This window comes from Tursiops truncatus, chromosome 5 (assembly GCF_011762595.2).
Source record: "Tursiops truncatus isolate mTurTru1 chromosome 5, mTurTru1.mat.Y, whole genome shotgun sequence".
NCBI lineage: Eukaryota > Metazoa > Chordata > Mammalia > Artiodactyla > Delphinidae > Tursiops > Tursiops truncatus.
The window spans coordinates 135,798,736-135,818,534 of record NC_047038.1 but is presented as its reverse complement, the minus strand read 5'-3'; the positions used below and the strand labels follow the sequence as shown (position 1 = coordinate 135,818,534).

Here is a 19,799-nt window from a genome sequence, read left to right as displayed (position 1 = left end):
AGTAAATGAGCCCTGAGAATGAGGCAGAGACTTGTTAGATCATATGGTTTACTTAGTGCTCCTTATATTGATGAAAATAACCTTAATTGTTTCCAGACACTGTCTGTTGAGAGTTACTCTCGTTAGCTTGTTTGGACAACAAGAGGACCAACTGTGCTCAGCAACTGCACTTTCAGGATCTCAGAGCTTTTCAGTGTACCTGAACTCGATCATAGAAACACGCGCCTTAATCAGCGGGATGCCAAGATTTCATGATTAGAATATGCCAATTCCCCAGGAGACGGGGTGAGAAGGCTGTGTGACTGTGGGCAAAGGATGCCGCTACTCTTGTGTTTCAGCTCAGTAACCCCATGGAGACCATGGTCCCCACGTGCAGCGCACACACACACATGCACGCGTGCACACACGCTGACGTATCTGTGGGGTGCCACTCGCCTATGTAGGATTGTGGTGCTTTCCTTCCCTAGAATAATAGAGAAGTGATGTGAGTATTTAGGCAACCTGATAACCTTTATGAGTACAGTTTCCCAAAGCAGTTTCTTATGCGTCATCTCTGACTCTCACAGTATTTCTGTCTGATAGTTGGGGCGATCACTTTTGTTTGCATGTTGTGCGTTATTAAATTTAAGCTCGGATACATGTGAGGACTTGACCAAATTCCAGCAGATAACAAGTGTGCTGAGGACTTTTACTCCTAAAGAGTGCTTTCCGTACACTGTTTTTCCTTCCTTCCTCCGGATTTACTTTGCTGCTCTCCTGCTGTGTTTCGGTCACCTCCGTGTCGGCGTATGTCACGTTAGAGGATTATCATGGTGGAAATCCAGACGGGGCCTCACAGTTCCTCTCAATATACCTTCAAAAGGAATTGTTGGTGCATGACCTTGGCTAGGTCTCAGTGCTATAGCAGAGCAGTCAGCTACTCCTTATCTAGAGAAGGAAGGTGTGGGCTCAAAAGTACTTAAAAGCCACACTGTTCATTCTGTTTGTACCAGTGAAGGGAGGCTAATGGAAGAGCACACATCGCCAAAGTGAATAGGAGCATGCCTGTTAATCCCACCGTTAAAACATGGCATGGCTGTGATTTGGGAAAGTAGGTACAAAAGGTATGTTTCTTTAAAAGTTGGATTAAATAAAAAGGTGCTGCTAAATTGAGTACTTTTGAATAGTTTTTCTAACTGTATTAATGTTGGATAATTGGGTACCACGGTGACAATAGTGAGGGCAATCTTAATTGTGCTTCTGACTCTCTGAGGTGTTTCCAGAGATACTCTGGCTTGCAGCAGTAGCCATCGCATCTCATACCTTTCCCCACAGAGTTTATTGCTTTAGTATATGGAAATTGAGTAACAAATTCCTTTTTGTAAAAAAAAGAATTTCTCTTATAGAGCGTTATTCTAAACGTATTGGATGAGCTGGAGCTAATTCATAGACATTATAAAGGCCAAATATCATTGATTTTCATTGATTTTCATTTTTCCCCTTAAAACCTAGGTTATGTTCTACAATCTGTCTATTAGCAGTAGTCTGGTTGAATTTCTAAGCTTACGGTGGAAAGAGGCGCAAAGGAAATGCTCCTTGCTTCTGTTCCTAAAATTAACATTCACCACACACTTGGGTCGTCCTCTGTCTCAACTGTCCTCTAACCTCAGGGGCGTTTGGGGCTCCTGGAAGGTGGGTGCAGAACAGGGTGAGTGATGGGAGATTGACCATCGTGGTGCCTGATCCCCCAGGAGTGGGGATGCAGAGGGAGTGGGCTGGCCCCAGACTGAGGACAGGTACTGTGCTTTTTGTTCTCTGGCCATCTCTTATATTTAATACTTACTCTAATGCCCGAGACAGCTCATTACACGTGGAAGACACAACTTTTACCAGTTGCTAATACTTAACGTTCTAACAGTTATCTTATGTTTCCTAATGTGGCTTCATTTGGCGTTACTGATAGTTTTTTGTTTCTTATGCTGTTTATGAAGAGGGGTTTTATCATTTATATTATTATAAACTTTCTACTGTCACAGTGTCTATCAGAAAGTCAACTTTCTGATTTTATCACAGCAGGAGCTTTGGATTTAGCCATTGGAGAAACTGATTGGAGAAGGTGGTCACTGTCTGAATTTTAAAGATGTATAACTAACTAAAAGATGGAAAAATAACTGGTTTAAGACCATTTAGAGATTAAAGGGCCAGTTTTAAAACAGAATTCGGAGTTCTGAGAGCCTAGTCTTTTGTCCCAGTATTAACTAATGATACATTAATGATAATTAACTAAAGATACATCTTTGAAGGGATGAAAGCATCTTATATCAAATTATAAGAAGAATATTTCATGTCATTTATAGGAATCTGTTTTGTCATCGTTAGGATGATAATTACTCAATTTAAATCTAAAGATTTTTTAAATCAGATTTCAGGTACATAATTTAATAATTATGGGTTATATTAATTTTTTTTTTTTTTTTTTTAGCGATACGCGGGCCTCTCACTGTTGTGGCCTCTCCTGTTGCGGAGCACAGGCTCCGGACGCGCAGGCTCAGCGGCCATGGCTCACGGGGCCAGCCGCTCCGTGGCATGTGGGATCCTCCCGGACCGGGGCACGAACCCGCGTCCCCTGCATCGGCAGGCGGACTCTCAACCACTGCGCCACCAGGGAAGCCCTATATTAATATTTTTTTAGGGAAGTCAGCGTGTGTGCATTAGTTTTAGAATTCCAATTTCAGCTGTAAATTTTCTAATTTAAAAATCTGTATGTTCTTTAAGTGATACTCGGTAAAACAAATATGAATGGAATATTTACTTTGTTGTGCTAGAGAGAGGAAATAGGGGACAATCTTGTAACCAACAAGAGGTGTGAAGAAATAGACCCTGCATCTTCCTTTTCCAGAGTTTTCTGCTCTCGGAACCCGTGTACATCCTCATATAGAGTGAAAGGTAAAGTCTGACTCACTTTGGAGCTGCTGCTCTTGCCTAATTATAGCGCCACTGTAACACACCTATAATTAAGAAAGAATTAGGCTATCAATTATACACCACTAATTTTAGACTTTCACATTTTGATAATTTCTTCTCTCAATAAAAGAGGACAGATCTTGAATTAGATGAGCAGAAGATGATTTTGTAAGAACTATGTGCATTATTTTCCTACAGAAACTTAGATGTGGGGAATAGAAAATGGCTTTATAAATAAACCTACCATTGGCCTGTCAATCCATGAAACAGAAGTATTAACTTGCGAAAAGGAAGTACTTCATGCCTATCCTAAATCCCCCCACTGCAATCTGTGTATCTTACTCTGTGTGTCTCTGAGTAAGTGGTCTCCTTTAATTATGCTGGCGTTGGAAGGAAGAGATCCTAAAATATGGTCAAAATAAAGGTATTCCCCTTCTCATTAAGTGAAGTTAATTATGCCGTTCTCAGAAGATTGATTTAGTCAGATAAGAATCCATATTGTTGTTATCCAGCATTGTAGACTTTTCACAGAGTTTCCAGAGAGTATAAATGATAGATAAAACATAGTATTAATGCAGGTGTGCCTTACCTGACTGAAAAGACTGGTTTGAAATTTTCCTTTACCATATAATAACCACAAATACAAGAGAATTACAACAATTTATCCTTTTAAAGACAGCAACCTTTTTTTTTCAATTCCTTCTCTAGCATAAGATACACTTATTTACGTTACTATATAAAATATTGATTGCAATATATTTGTAAATAAAAATGTTTTAGCCATTATAGCAGCTTCTGTATAGAGCTGGATTAAGTGCTATTTCATTATAGTTACATTTTGTTCCACTTATTGCTTGTGTTTAGCAATAATGCAAGCATGATTTCCTTACTGGTATTTTATAGAACAGATTTCACTAATTTGTGGTGGTTCTCCATACTTATTTATTTCTGGTATAGCTAAAGATCTTTCTGCCATAGTTTCCTATATATCACCTATTTCTGTGTGGGTAGAAATATGTATATATACCTAGCTTTGTATATATAAATGTACAAATACATACACATATTTCTTAACTTTATATACATGAATACATATACATACATATATCTTTCAAATATTATGGAGATGAAGTGGGTATAGTTGACTATATGTATGTTACTAATATCAAAATAGACCCTTTACAGATCTTTCAGTCATGCTTAACTCTTTAAATAGTTTCTAAAGCACTCAGTACTAAATCAATGCTGGATGTGAATAAATTAGGAACAAACAGCACTACGTGGATATGTTCTAAGTCACTCTGGTGTGGTTAGTCATATTATTACAGATTTTTCTTCCTTAGTTTTTTGGGGAGCTTGATTAGTCATGAAAGTCTGCACAGCTGACAATTCTGCATGTCCAAGACTTCTCTAGATAATCCAGGACAAGTTCAAATCATTTGCTCCCTGCTTGGCAGTTTTCTTTCTCTGGCATTTTAAATGTTCTCACCATTCCACACAGCATCTGAGGACAGTATTGATTTTTTTTTTTTTAGTGATCATATTTTTAATGCAGTATGACGTATAAAGTGCACAGATCTTAAGTGACAGCTCAATGAATTTTTACATATATGTGCACCCATATAACCATCACTTAGATCAAGATGAGGCTCCCAGTCCCTACTCAAATGTAGCCACTCTTCTGACTTCTGTCACAAAAGTATTCTACTTTTGTCTGTTCTTGACCTTCCTGTAAATGGAATTATACACTCCTTAGTCTTCGTGTCTGGTTTTATTTGATCATCGTAATGTCTGTGAAATTCACTTATGTTGTTGCATGTAACAATAACAAGAGTTTGCTCTTTTTTTATTACTCTGTAGTATTGCATCATATAAGTATATTAAAATTGATCCATTCTACCATTGGTGGACATTTGGGCTGTGTATAATTTTTGGCTTTTATGTCTAAAGCTGCCATGAACATTCCTGTACACATCTTTCAGTGCACACATGCACTCATTTCTCTTGGGTTTATACATAAGAATAAAACTACTAAATTATAGGATGGATGCATATTTAGCTGTGGAAGATATTGCCAAATAGTTTTCAATAGTGCTTGTAACAATTTAAACTCCCAGCAACAATGTATGAGAGTTCCAGTTGCTCTACCTCCTCAGAAGTACTAGGTACCATGAGCTTTATTAGTTTTAGCCATTCTGGCAAGTGTGTATTTCATCCATTATGGTGAGTGTGTATTTTACTGTGGTTTTAATATGCATCTATCTGAGAAGTAATGATATATGGAATACCTTTTTATACCTTTATTAACCATTTGGAAATTTTCACTTGTTAAGTGCCTGTTCAAGTCACTTGTTAATATTTATTGGGTTGTCTGTCTTTTTCCTATTGATTTGCTGGGCTTCTTTAAATTTTAATGAAATGAGTTTTTGGTCTGATGTATTATTATACACACCTTCTCTTTGGTTTGCTTTTCCACTTTCCAAATGGTGACCTTTGAAGACCAGAAAGCACTAATTTTTATGAAGTCCAATATACCAATCTTTTCTTTTATGGTTAAGGATTTTTGTGTCCTGTTTAATAAATCTTTGCCCCAATATTATGAAGATGTTCTTCTACTAAAACCTTGTTTTACCATTCACATGAGGCATACAATCCGTCTAGCACTGATATTTGATATGGTGTGAGACAGTAACCAAAGTTCATTTATTTCTTTTTTAACAACTTTATTGGAGTTTACTTGCTTTACAATGGTGTGTCAGTTTCTGCTGTATAACAAAGTGAATCAGCTATACATATACATACATCCCCATATCCCCTCCCTCTTGCATCTCCCTCCCACCCTCCCTATCCCACCCCTCTAGGTGGTCACAGAGCACCGAACTGATCTCCCTGTGCTATGCGGCTGCTTCCCACTAGCTATCTATTTTACATTTAGTAGTGTATATATATGTCCATGCCACTCTCTCACTTCATCCCAGCTTGCCCTTCCCCCTCCCCGTGTCCCCAGGTCCATTCTCTACGTCTGTGTCTTTATTCCTGTCCTGCCCCTAGGTCCGTGAGAAACATTTTCTTTTTAGATTCCATATATATGTGTCAGCATACAGTATTTGTTTTTTCTCTTTCTGACTTACTTCACTCTGTATGACAGACTCTAGGTCCATCCACCTCTCTACAAATAACTCAATTTCATTTCTTTTTATGGCTGAGTAATATTCCATTGTATATATGTGCCACATCTTTATCCATTCATCTGTCGATGGACACTTAGGTTGCTTCCATGTCCTGGCTATTGTAAATAGTGCTGCAGTGAACATTGTGGTACGTGACTCTTTTTGATTTATGGTTTTCTCAGGGTATGAGCCCAGTAGTGGGATTGCTGGGTCATATGGTAGTTCTGTTTTTAGTTTTTTAAGGAACCTCCTTACTGTTCTCCATAGTGACTGTATCAATTTACATTCACAACAACAGTGCAAGAGGGTTCCCTTTTCTCCACACCCTCTCCAGCATTTATTGTGTTTGTAGATTTTTTGATGATGGCCACTCTGACCGGTGTGAGATGATACGTCATTGTGGTTTTTTTTTTTTTTTTTTTTTTTTGGTCATTGTGGTTTTGATTTACATTTCTCTAATAATTAGTGATGTTGAGCGTCTTTTCATGTGCCTCTTGCCCATCTGTATGACTTCCTTGGTGAAATGTCTATTTAGGTCTTCCCCCCACTTTTTAACTGGATTGTTTGTTTTTTTGATATTGAGCTCCATGAGCTGTTTGTATATTTTGGAGATTAGCCCTTTGTCTGTTGTTTCACTGGCAAATATTTTCTCCCATTGTGACTGTTGTCTTTTCGTCTTGTTTATGGTTTCCTTTGCTGTGCAAAAAAGCTTTTAAGTTTCATTAGGTCCCATTTGTTAATTTTTGTTTTTATTTTTATTGAAGTATATGCAATTAATATGCAGAAATCTGTTATTTTTCTCTTCACTAATAACAAACTATCAGAGAAATTAAGAAAAAAATTTACAATTGTACCAGTAATAATAAAATACCTGGGAATAAATTTAACCACGGAGGTGAGTGTTGTCTTTTTGTCTTGTTTATGGTTTCCTTTGCTCTGCAAAAACTTTTAAGTTTAATTAAGCCCCATTTGTTTACTTTTGTTTTTATTTCCGTTACTCTAGGAGGTGGGTCAAAAAAGATCTTGCTGTGGTTTATGTCAAAGAGTGTTCTTCCTATGTTTTCCTCTAAGAGTTTTATAGTGTCTGGTCTTACATTTAATTCTTTAATCCATTTGGAGTTTATTTTTGTGTATGGTGTTAGGGAGTGTTCTAATTTCATTCTTTTACATGTAGCTGTCCAGTTTTCCCAGCACCACTTATTGAAGAGGCTGTCTTTTCTCCATTGTATATTCTTGCCTCCTTTTTCAAAACTAAGGTGACCGTATGTTTGTGGGTTTATCTCTGGGCATTCTCTCCTGTACCACTGATCTATATTTCTGTTTTTGTGCCAGTACCATACTGTCTTGATTACTGTAGCTTTGTGGTGTAGTTTGAAGTCATGGAGCCTGATTCCTCCAACTCCATTTTTCTTTCTCAAGATTGCTTTGGCTATTCAGGGTCTTTTGTGTTTCCATAGAAATTGTAAAATGTTTTGTTCTAATTCTGTGAAGAATGCCATTGGTAGTTTGATAGGGATTGCATTGAATCTGTAGATTGCTTTGGGTAGTATAGTCATTTTCACAATGTTGATTCTTGCAATCCAAGAACATGGTATATCTCTTTATCTGTTTGTATCATCTTTAATTTCTTTCATCAGTTTCATAGTTTTCTGCATATGGGTCTTTTGTCTTCTTAGGTAGGCTTATTCCTTGGTATTTCATTCTTTTTGTTGCAGTGGTAAATGGGAGTGTTTCCTTAATTTCTCTTTCAGATTTTTCATCATTAGTGTATCAGAATGCATGAGATTTCTGTGCATTAATTTTGTATTCTGCAACTTTACCAAATTCATTGATTAGCTCTAGTAGTTTTCTGGTAGCATCTTTAGGATTCTCTATGTATAGTATCATGTCATCTGTAAATGACATGTAAATGTGTTGTTCATCATTGTTTGTTTGCTCTGTAGTTCTTCTAGGTCCTTGTTAAACGTTTCTTGTATTTTCTCCATTCAATTTCCAAGGTTTTGGATCATCTTTACTATCATGATTCTGAATGCTTTTTCAGGTAGACTGCCTGTTTCCTCTTCATTTGTTAGGTCTGGTGGGTTTTTACCTTGCTCCTTCACGTGCTGTGTGTTTCTCTGTCTTCTCATTTTGCTTAACTTACTGTGTTTGGGGTCTCCTTTTTGCAGGCTGCACGTTCGTAGTTCCCGTTGTTTTTGGTGTCTTCCCACAGTGGGTGGGATTGGTTCAGTGGTTTGTGTAAAATTCCTGGTGGAGGGACTGGTGCCTGTGCTCTGGTGGGTGGGGCTGTATCTTGTCCTTCTTGTGGGCAGGGCTCCAGCCAGTGGTGTGTTTTGGTGTGTGTGTGAACTTAGTATGATGTTAGGCAACCTCTCTGCTAATGGGTGGGGTTGTGTTCCTATCTTGCTTGGTGTTTGGCATGGGGCCTCAAGCCCTGGAACTTGCTGGCCTTTGGGTGGAGCTGGCTCATAGTGTTGAGGCAAAGATCTCTGGGAGAGTTCTCGCTGATTGATATTATGTGGGGCTGGGAGGTTTCTAGTGGTCCAGTGTCCTGGACTCGGCCCTCCCACCTCAGATGCTCAGGCCCAACACCTGGCTGGAGCACTAAGACCCTGCCAGCCACATGGCTCATAATAAAAGGAAGAAAGAAAAAAAAAACAAAGGCAGAACCCTAAGACAAATGGTAAAAGCAAACCTAAACAGACAAAATCCTAGAAAGAAGCATACACATACAAAAAGGGAAAAAGGAAGGGAAAAAAAAAAAGATATAGAGCAACCAAACCAATAAAGAAATCCCCAATGATAATAAGTACTAAAGACTAATCTAAGATAAACATAAAACCAGAAAAAAATTCAACACAGAAAGCAAACCCCAAGTCTACAGTTGCTCCCAAAGTCCACCTCCTCAATTTGGGATGATTCGTTGCCTATTCAGGTATTCCACAGATGCAGGTACATCACGTTGATTGTGGAGATTTAATCCGCTGCTCCTGAGGCTGCTGGGAGAGATTTCCCTTTCTCTTCTTTGTCCACACAGCTCCCTCCCAGAGATGCAGGTCCCGTCCCTATCCTTTTGTCTCTGTGTTTCCTTTTTCTTTTGCCCTACGCAGGTATGTGGGGAGTTTCTCGCCTTTTGGGAAGTCTGAGGTCTTCTGCCAGCGTTCAGTAGGTGTTCTGTAGGAGTTGTTCCACTTGTAGGTTTATTTTCGATGTATTTGTGAGGAGGGAGGTTATCTCAATGTCTTTACTCTTCTGCCATCTTGAAGGTCCCCCCAGTATTGAATTCTTAAAGACTTAAGGCTACTTAACTCTTTAAGCTAAGCTTAAGCTGCCTGGGGTATGTCTGTGTTCTATCATTTCAGCTGAAAATGGCTGGTTTAACAGTGAAAGAAACGTCTAAATTTTATAAGACTTGGCCATTTCCTTTAAAATCAGTTTAAAGACCTTGCATTTCATTAAGTGGTTTCCAAATTCAGAGATAAATGTATGAGAGACCATACTGAATGGTCCTTTGTGGGATCAAAGTGCTGTGGAAGGAAAAAGAAAAGGGTATGTCTGCTTGCTGAGTTATGATTATTGTGGAACGTGGTAGCTTCTCTGAGAATAACTATGTCATTTTGGTCCTTGTCCTCTTTCCATGGCCGTTCTCAGCAAATATCTGTGTCCATCTGGTCATTTCATTTAGAGATCACCGTGTGACTCAAAGGAGAGATGAGAACTCACATTATCCACTGGAAGGATAATCTGACTCTTATCAAATTACAGGAGGCTTTCTGTCATCGTCCATATTAAAGAGAAAATGCTCCCGTGCTCCTTTCACATTACCATGAGGTCATGAGCATAATTATTCCAGCCAAAAAGTTTCAAACAACAGATGAAATTTGAGATTAGTCTCTCATCTCAAAACTCTTCTAAAATTTCTGTTTAGATGTGTAGGAGAAGATGAATATCGGTATAAACCTCTGCAAGTACTTTAGATGACTTAGTGTTCAACTCACTTTATTCTTGTGTTTAAGTAAAAGAATCATCATGCCTGTCTTTATTGGCTATTTTGCACTAGTTGCCATGGTAACAGATGCAGTCAAAGAGTACTGTAGAGAATAGAAATAGAATTTTGTGATCATTTAAATATACTGGAATCAAAATCTGAACTAAATATAAATATTGTTGATAAAATTTTGAGAATTCCTTAATTGGACTTTCGATATTTGAAGGAAAACTTGATATAATTCACACTTCACGTTTCCATCATATAATTTTGCTCTATATCATATTGAGGGATGATCAAAAACAAGGTGCTAGTGAAGGTGGCTACTTATGTTCACAGGGAAATGAGATTTTAGAAAAAAAAAAGGCAGTTGGGGAAATCAAGCAATGTCAGATATGGTCAGGGTCCCCAAAAGTGATATTTAAGATTGCATCTGAGGAAACAAAGGGCCAAGGGGGTGATGTCAGAAGGTAGTGGGCAAACCCAGACCCTCTTTCCCCCCAGAGACCCTGACTCAGCAGCAATACCTTGACTGATTCTCTTTGTGAGAAACCAGTTAAGAGGCTCCTGCAAACCAAGTGAGTGTGAAACCAGCCATGTCAAACCTTGTGGGAAAATTCACGGCCTCGCTGGCTGTAGTTACCTGGCGCGGCATACCACCATCGGGAGGAAACACCCAGCTCTTGGCTTTTCTCTCTAGGGAGAGAAAGAGAAGACTTGACTGTATTTTCAGGTTCTGAATTTTCAAAGGAACTGGGTTCTGTCTTGCCTGAAATGGCACCAGGTTGGGGGCTGCTGAGAATAAAGGTGAAGGTTTGGCCCAGCACGCACTCACCATAGACCCTCCCTTCCAGCTCAGTGTGGGAAAACTGGGGGAAAACCCCCAACTCCCAGCTTCCCTTTGGGAAGGAAGGAGCAAGTTGGAGTGTAGTTCCATTACTTTGGCTTTTCGAGGGGCTGGTTTCTGACTTGCCTGCTTCAGAGCACTGCTGGGACCTGGCATATGCTAGGTGTCTGGGGGCTGCTGAGAATGGGAGGGAGCTAATTGTTTGTTGCTGCTTCAGAGACCTGTGGTCCACCAGAAAGAAGCCAGTACAGCTGGGTGGCCACTCCCTTGTGGGGGGTAGGACAAAAGTGGCATGTGCATGCAATGTTCTGGCCTTTTGTGGGGTACCTTGGGGACTGCCTCTGTCTTGCCTGACTTGGGCCCAGCATACTTTATAAGCCTGGGGTCCACTGAGAATAAAAAAGAGCTCGGAGGCTTATTCTAGCTGTAGAGAACCTGCAATACTACAGACAGACACCGAAGGAGCAAGAGATTATGAGCTTTGGAAAAAAGATACTGGCAAATCCTTCTAATTGGGAGTTCACACACACAGCTCCAAAGAAAACACATCCACAGAAAATGTCTGAGAGGCCTGTAGAATATGAAACCTGGCTGATTGGTGAAGGTCTATCCCTATACAAAGTGGGTCCATAAAGACTGGGAGAGGGGGCTGTTTTTTAAAATGCACAGATCCCAGCATAAACTTACAAAACACTGAAAAACAACCACAGAAAAATGTGTCGAAGGAAAAAAAATTAATCTCCATAAACCCACCTAAAAAATGGAGCTACATGGATTACCTGACAAAGAATTCAAAATAACTGTTACAAAAATGCTCAAAGAGCTCAGGAAAATGATGCATGAACAAACTGAGAATATTAATGAAGAGGTAAAAAATATAAAGAAAAGAACCAAACAAATTTTGGAGGAGAAGACTACAGAGTTAAAAATTCACTAAAGGGATTTAGCATCAGACTTGATCAAGCAGAAGAAAGAATCAGAAAACTCAAGACAAGTCATTTGAAAATATCCAGAGGATCAATAAAAAACAAAGAATGGGGCTTCCCTGGTGGCGCAGTGGTTGAGAGTCCACCTGCCGATGCAGGGGACGCGGGTTCGTGCCCCGGTCCAGGAGGATCCCACATGCCGCGGAGCGGCTGGGCCCGTGAGCCATGGCCGCTGAGCCTGCGCGTCTGGAGCCTGTGCTCCGCAACGGGAGAGGCCACAGCAGTGAGAGGCCCGCGTACCGCAAAAAAATAAATAAAAAAAATAAAAATCTTCCAACAAACAAATGTCCAGGACCAGATGGCTTCACAGGTGAATTCTGTCAGACATTCAGAGCATAATACTCAACATTCTCACTGCCGAGGGCCCAGGTTTAATCCCTGGTCGGGGAACCAAGATCCTACAAGCCACATGGTGGGAACGAAAAAAATAGAATAGAAGATGAACAACAGATACACTCTACTCGGGGGGAAACTTACTACAGAAAATTAAAATTCCAGGGTATGCTTGTGGATTTTTAAAATTTTGATCTCAAATAAGTGACTATAACTCAGAAGCACAGACAAATTTGTGTAGGGATGGCATACTTGTAAACAGCAAAGAATAACAGAATGAAACCTATGTGGAATTTCTTTTTTTTCTTTTGGCTTTTAATTATTTTTATTGGAATACAATTGATTTACTTTATAATTTGCTTTATAACTGTGTTAGTTTCTGCCGTACAAAGAAGTGATTCAGCTATATGTATACATAGCCCCCCTCCCTCTTGGACCTCCCTCCCACCCCCTCCCATCCCACCCACCTAGGTCATCACAGAGCACCGAGCTGAGCCTCCTGTGCTATATAGCGGGTTCCCACTAGCTATATCTGTTTTACACATGGTAGTGTATACATGTCAATCCTAATCTCTCAATTCATCCCACCCTCCCCTTCCCCCGCTGTGTCCGCATGTCCGTTCTCTACATCTACATCTCTATTCCTGCCCTGCAACTAGGTTCACCTGTACCACTTTTCTAGATTCCACATATACGCGTTAATATACAATATTTGTTTTTCTCTTTCTGACTTACTTCACTCTGTATGATAGACTCTAGGTCCGTCCACATCTCTACAAATTACCTATTTCTTTTCTTTATATGACTGAGTAATATTTGTATATATGTACTACGTCTTCTTTATCCATCCTTCTGTCGATGGACTTTTAGGTTGCTTCTGTGTCTTGGCTATTGTAAATAGTGCTCCAATGAACATTGGGGTGCATGCATCTTTTTGAATTATGGTTTTCTCAGGGAGATATCACCTCACACCGGTCAGAATGGCCATCATCAAAATATCTACAAACAATAAGTGCTGGAGAGGGTGTGGAGAAAGGGGACCCTCTTGCACTGTTGGTGGGAATGTAAATTGATACAGCCACTATGGAGAACAGTATGGAGGTTCCTTAAAAAACTAAAAATAGAATTACCATATGATCCAGCAATCCCACTACTGTGGAATTCTTTTTTGCCTGATAAAAGTAGTTGTTTCCAGGAACAGTGTGAATTTCTGCTGACATCTAGAATGAAGCGATGGGCCCTGCTATGAGTTCCACAGGAATGCTAAAGAATCAGGAAAAATGATGAAATTGTAAAAGGAAGGGCAATTCTCTTTTGTCTTAAATACACATTTTTATAGAATGTCAACCAAATGGCTTAGAAAATATAGGTTATTTATTCACAAGTTATGAATGACTCTAATCTTCACATTCAGGCGGCTCTAGGTCAAGGTGTTTCACCCACAGATAGAATTACCTTCTTATTAGTTGTTATACTATCTCAGACATTATAATTTTCCTAGAAAGAAAAGAGAGGTTTTCTTGAGAAGTGTCTCTATTAATGTTCAAATTGAAAGTGAGATCTAAAAAGTATTATAATGGGGAGTGGGGCTCCAACAACTTTATAAACTGACCCCTGGGGTAAAGTCATATCAGCCGTTCAGGAATCTCTGTTTAGAACCTTTGGACGTCATTCGTATTTGGAAATCATTCAGAACTCCCATGCTAGCAAAAAATGTTCTGCTGACATTGTGAGAAGGTATTCGATATTTTATTAGAAAGTAGTGGGTAAATAAGGTTTTTTTGTTTTTGTTTTTTTGTTTGCTTTGTTTTTTTTTTTTTAGAAAGTGAACTGTGTAAGAGTTAATAGAGTAAGCAGTAAGGAATGTCTACCAGGCAGCACCAGTATTTTCTTAACTCTTGAAAACATGTATATGTTTCATAAGGATAATAATCATTTCCTTTAAAAAGTTGCTTTTTCCCAACAGGGAAATGGCTTATTTAGCTGGTAGAGAAATTAATGCCTGTATTACTGTATATGAGGAAAAAATAAAATTAAATTACAATGACTGTTGGCTTCTTTCACAAGAAAAGAAGCCATTGTTTTCTTAGATATAATTATCTCGGGTGTGTTTACTTTATATAGAACTTTTCCCCAACGGTACTAGACAATGGGTATATTTTCTCTCTAAGGAAATATTAAAATTATTTCCTGTGAAATACTAGTCCAATTGATATCCCTATGACTAATGTCATATCAAAATATGGGAAGGGAATTGAACAGCCATGTTCAAAGAGCCTTGACTCCTTAAGAAACACAAGGTAATCAGTGTTGTCTTGACCAAGCTGTGATTTATCTCCTCTTAACAAAGTGTCACTTATCTCGTCATCCAAATGTGATGGCAGATGCCATCCTGAAGAAGTTCACTTCATTTTATCATACTTCCTGAAAGAGCAGTTTCCTTGATTTAATATGTAAACTTAGAAAATACAGCGTTTCTTGGCTTAGCTGTGGTGGAGGCTTAGACTTGCAGAGAGGTAGGAAAGGAGATCGTAATAATACTGAGAAAGACTTAGACCTTTTACCTAGGGCCATCTTGGAAACAGAGACTGGAGGCCAGCGCCCCAGCCCTTCATTTTCCTTCTTCATCGCATCAATGTCTTCTCTCAGGACAAGAACTCAGACTAGTATTACAAATGACGGAAAAGTATGTGGTTTACTTAAAAGGTCAGAATGGTTTGCTTGTGCCCCCTCTTCTCCTGTGCTGAAACATGCTCAGATTTAGACACTGCTTACGAGGGTAGCCTGGCGCTCATTTTTGAAGTCCGCACAAAGAGGCTGATTGAATCCATTTGATCAGTGTGTGACTTGCATTTTTCAGAAAGTTGCCCAAATTTTCTGGATGCTTTTGATGTAGAATAATGTCTATAATTTGAATTGCTGAAATACAGAATATTAATAGGAAGTTCTATTTTTTGTGTATGGGATCATTATTAACCCGGGGAAAAAATCCCTGTTTTTTGGGGTTTTTTTTTTTCATTTTAGTCTATTTGTAAATATATTCTAAGAAACAAGTGGTCAAGAGGCTGAAGACTGTAGTGTGCTTTCCAGTGTATCAGACCATTAGCTTGCAGATTGGGTGAAATGAAACATTGTCTTGGCAATAAAATAATGATAAATTATCATTCAGGCTCTTGGATGGGAGCCTAGGGGAGAATTTCACTTTGCCTTTGGATTGCTTTCCTGGAGGTTACTTTTTTGATTGCTGTGGTTTTGGAGAACAGGATTTCTAGGCATCACCTATTTAGTTACTTAGTTCAGACTAACAACTTTTCTGATATTGTCAATAGAAATGAAACACAAATCCCTTGAACTGTCTCTCACTACAAAATGTAGTCTGATTTTTCCTATTCTTTCTTTGAAGGCAGCTAGAAAGTTCAAATCAATAAATGCCTTGTCCTAACGGATGATAGTTTTCAACATAACAGAATTGTATTGTTGGTGAATTACTGTACTTGCACACCTTTGGCCAGATCTGTTCAGACAAATATTGTTGAGCACATATGGTTATGAACGCATTTCACTAACTTTGTTAAGAAAGTAAACAGTGAACTAACACCTGGGAGACAAATGGATTAACCCATTGTGAAAAAAATGTGTAACTTTCAAAAATTCCGACCTATGAAAAAATTCCTTTTAGTTTTATGGAAGTCAGCAATGCGTATGTTCAGATCTTAGATAATTTGTAGATTTTATTAATCCACAATTCTATCATAAACTCCTGCTCAGTTTAAATGCCATGTTATAATATGTGTGAAGCCTGATTATTAACAGTGACTGATTTAACTTAATAGAAGCTTGTACTTTGTAGATCTAGATTGACATGTCAGAACTTGCTTATCTTCCAGGTGAGACAAAAACCACTAAGACAGGGATCGAGTAACTTAATCAAAACACTATATAGCTGTGTGCATTTTGTTCCTAGATTGCTTGTTAAAAGCCTTTACTCTTTAGAAAGAATATTCTATTCATACGTTGAGAAATATATTGAAACTAATGAGAAAGCAGTTATGAATGAAATAGGACATTTTTCTTCACTTAGTGAATATTTGCTTTGACATGACTCACGTCATTTAAATGTCCTCTCAGAACTGTAGTCTTTAAAGAGAAGTTATCTTGAGTTTAATTTGTATTTTTCCTTTTACTTCGTTGCTAGTTTTTGGATTTTCTCTGAAGAGCAGCCATATTTATGAAACATTTTATGTAATATTTTAATGATCCAAAATTGATATTTCACACTTGGAATAATTGACATATTTCATGGATGATTTTATTTCAAAAATTGTGTAACTTCATTTTGAAATCTATCAGCCTATGATTTTGTTCCAAAACATTTGATATTGTTACCAAACTGAGGTTCAGCTGCTCGCCACTCAAAAGCCAATAGTTAGAGAGGCAAGTGTTGGTAGTAAGAAAACTGCTTTAATCAGAAAAGCCAGCAACCCGGTGAGAAGGTGGACTCTTGTCCTGAAACCAACTCCGAAGATTCTGCTCAGTCATGATAGGTTTTCAAGGGGAAAATGGGGAAAGAATCGCAGTGAATTATCGAGGCAGGAGGTTGGGTTCCGCTTCATCCTTCATGGCGTGCAGGCTGGCTGACGTTCTTCCAACGTTATCTTGCCCGTGTGACCTGCCTGCAGGATTGCTTAGGGCAGCTGTTGGGGGTGGAGAGCTACTCATTTTTACCTGCTGAATTCTTCATTCTTCCTCCTTTTAAACTAGGAGAAGAATCAACACGTTGGGCAAGGCGTGGTGTACATTCAGGAGAGCATAAGTCAGGAGTTAAGTTACATTGCTTAGTGATCTCATTCCTATAATTAGGTTTTTAAGGTTAGAGGGGGACAGAAATGGGGAAATGGGAAATGGGCAAAGAGCTGCTTTCAATTCCCCACCGTCAATCATCATTCCATTTTTATGGGATCAGGGGCGAAGGTCCATCTTCTGTCACTTCTTCCTGCTGACGTGGGGCTCTGTATTCTCAGAGTGGAGGATGTCGACATGGGTCCGTAGCATCTCTTTGCTGACAATTTTAGTTGCTCCTTTATAGAACAAGCTACAATTATTTTGATGCCCACAAAGACATAGATTATTATGAGCAGTCGTGTTAACCCCCTTCTCTTGAGGCCAGTTCTCGGAATTGTGCTGGCCGTAGACTCAGTACTGCTCAAGTTGGAGGAGCTTATGTCATGGCTGCAGTCTGGCTTTTTCCCGCTGGTGGCAGTTACAGTATCTGTGAAACAACTCAGGAAGGTGCATCAGACACTGAGTCTGTGACTCTGTTGTCCTGATCGTTAACTGCTCGAGGCCACTCTTTGTGACTCAGGGAGGCCTGGGAGACTTCAACTTTTCTAAGACCAGAGGCAGGAGACGTGCAGGGGCCTTTGTACTTGGCAGTGGGTTGGGGCGATGAGCTACAGGGTTCTGCTGGGTTCCAATATCACTTGTTTTTTGTGGGAATTCACATTACCAAAAGATCTTGAAGTTTAATAATATTTCATGATATATACTCAGAGACAAATATTGTATCAGCTTCCAATTTGGTAGAGAACATGAGGGCAGAATAGAGGAGAATACAACAATATAAATGTCTTCTCCAGTAGGCAAAGAGGCAGATAAATAAAAAATGGTCTTATTCTTTCTAAGCAATTCCAGAATTTTCACTTAGCATACATTAATTATGAGCATATATGTGCAAGATATTGTGCCATTCACTATGGTCACGAGGTTAACATTTCCCTAGTTGGCGTCCTCATGGAGCTTTCAGTGAACCTCATAGATGTATTTTCATGACAGAGAGGAAGCCTGATTGACTAGGTAATGAAGTTTTAAATCTATAATCTCAAGAAAGGGCATTGTTTAGAAATAGAAATAGGTTTAAGAGTGGTTTAGGTACATTATTAAAGGATCGACATATTCTTAATGGGTAAGAAACTTCTATAAATTTGGGGTGAAAATACCTTTGGGGAAGGACATCTGGGTCTTTTCGTAACCCAGACAACAGGGCTGACATGGCCCATGGGCTGTCTCAGCCCTGCAGCCCCTATGCACTTGGGGACAATAAAAAAATGCAGCCAATGTCTGAGCACCTCTCCCTGTTACATGTATTCTAAACTCCAGCGATGTAAGCCTACTCCATACTTCATTTACTCTTGACCATGAATTTTCACCAAAATCAATGCTTTCGCATATATGTAAAGCTACTCTTCTCCCTAGGGCAGCATTTTAAGCAAATTTGGATTTATATTATGTCGGCTTATTTGATTTATTCTGGCTTTTTTTATGATCAAGCTTATATTTTTAAATTCCTTAGAGTAAAAAACAAACAAACAAAAAGTCCCAAAGCCTCATGAACCTTAAAAGGAAGTTTTCAAGTTCAAGTTTCCATTTCAGACTTCCTGTATTAGGATAATAAAAGGGGTTATTCACAGTCACCTCCCCCAAGAGGAGTGGAAGTCACTTGAGAAAACTGTGAATAGAAAAAGCTCTGCTTGGCTTTCTTTTTACTCTGAAGAAAGTATTCAATGATGCTTTTGAGATCTCTCTTTGCTTTTGAGTCAATTAATGTTTAAGGTAAATATTCCCTCAATTATAGTGCTGCAGTTAGGCCTTCCTTTTTTTTCCATACATGTCACCTTTAAGAATGTGGGGGTTTTTTTGGCTTCCCTGGTGGCACAGTGGTTGAGAGTCCGTCTGCTGATGCAGGGAACACGGGTTCGTGCCCCGGTCTGGGAAGATCCCACATGCCGCGGCGCGGCTGGGCCCGTGAGCCATGGCCGCTGAGCCTGCGCGTCCGGAGCCTGTGCTCCGCAACGGGAGAGGCCACAGCAGTGAGAGGCCCGCGTACCGCAAAAAAAACCAACAGAATGTGGGTTGTTTTTTTTTCAGTAGATATTGTAATAAACAGTATTTTGGTGCTTAAACAATCATTAAAACTTTTCTGTTTAATTAAAATAAAATTTTAATGCCCGAAGGATATTTCTTTGAAAAATCAGTGTTATTCTAGAAGCATTTCAGTCAGTATCTAATAGAGGTTTCCAACATTATTTTCTTTATTCTCTAGATAATGGGCATTGCATTAGGATCTTACTGTGTATCTGCCTGACCCATTAACACAGACTCCTGCTCTGCCATTAACTAGGAATAGATCATTTAGGATTCTAGCAGTGAAGACATCCTTTTGCTTGTCTCTTAACTTGAATTATTCCTAGAGGTAATATAGTGTATTTTTCAACTTATTTTGTCCTGTGACCTTTTCAGATTGCTTCTTGAGGGCGCAGTATTTTATTTACAGCTAAAATGCGCCATAATGACGTATGAGGTCCCTGCAAAAGAAAACGTTTTGGCCATAATAGTAAAATCGTTATTAAGGACAAAATGTTAAAAGATGGAGAAGTGTCTGTATTCTATATACCGCCTACGACTGTTTGGAAAAGTCCTGCCTTCCTGTGTGTTTGGTCAAAAACATTTAGGGTCATCTCTGAACTGTACCTGGC

The 19,799-nt window shown here is 39.1% G+C and overlaps 1 protein-coding gene across 1 annotated transcript in view; it reads left to right on the top strand.

Moving 5' to 3' along the window:
- GRIA2 (glutamate ionotropic receptor AMPA type subunit 2) overlaps nt 1-19,799 on the top strand; it is a 143,652-nt gene that overhangs the window by 120,178 nt on the left and 3,675 nt on the right. The window lies entirely within an intron of this gene.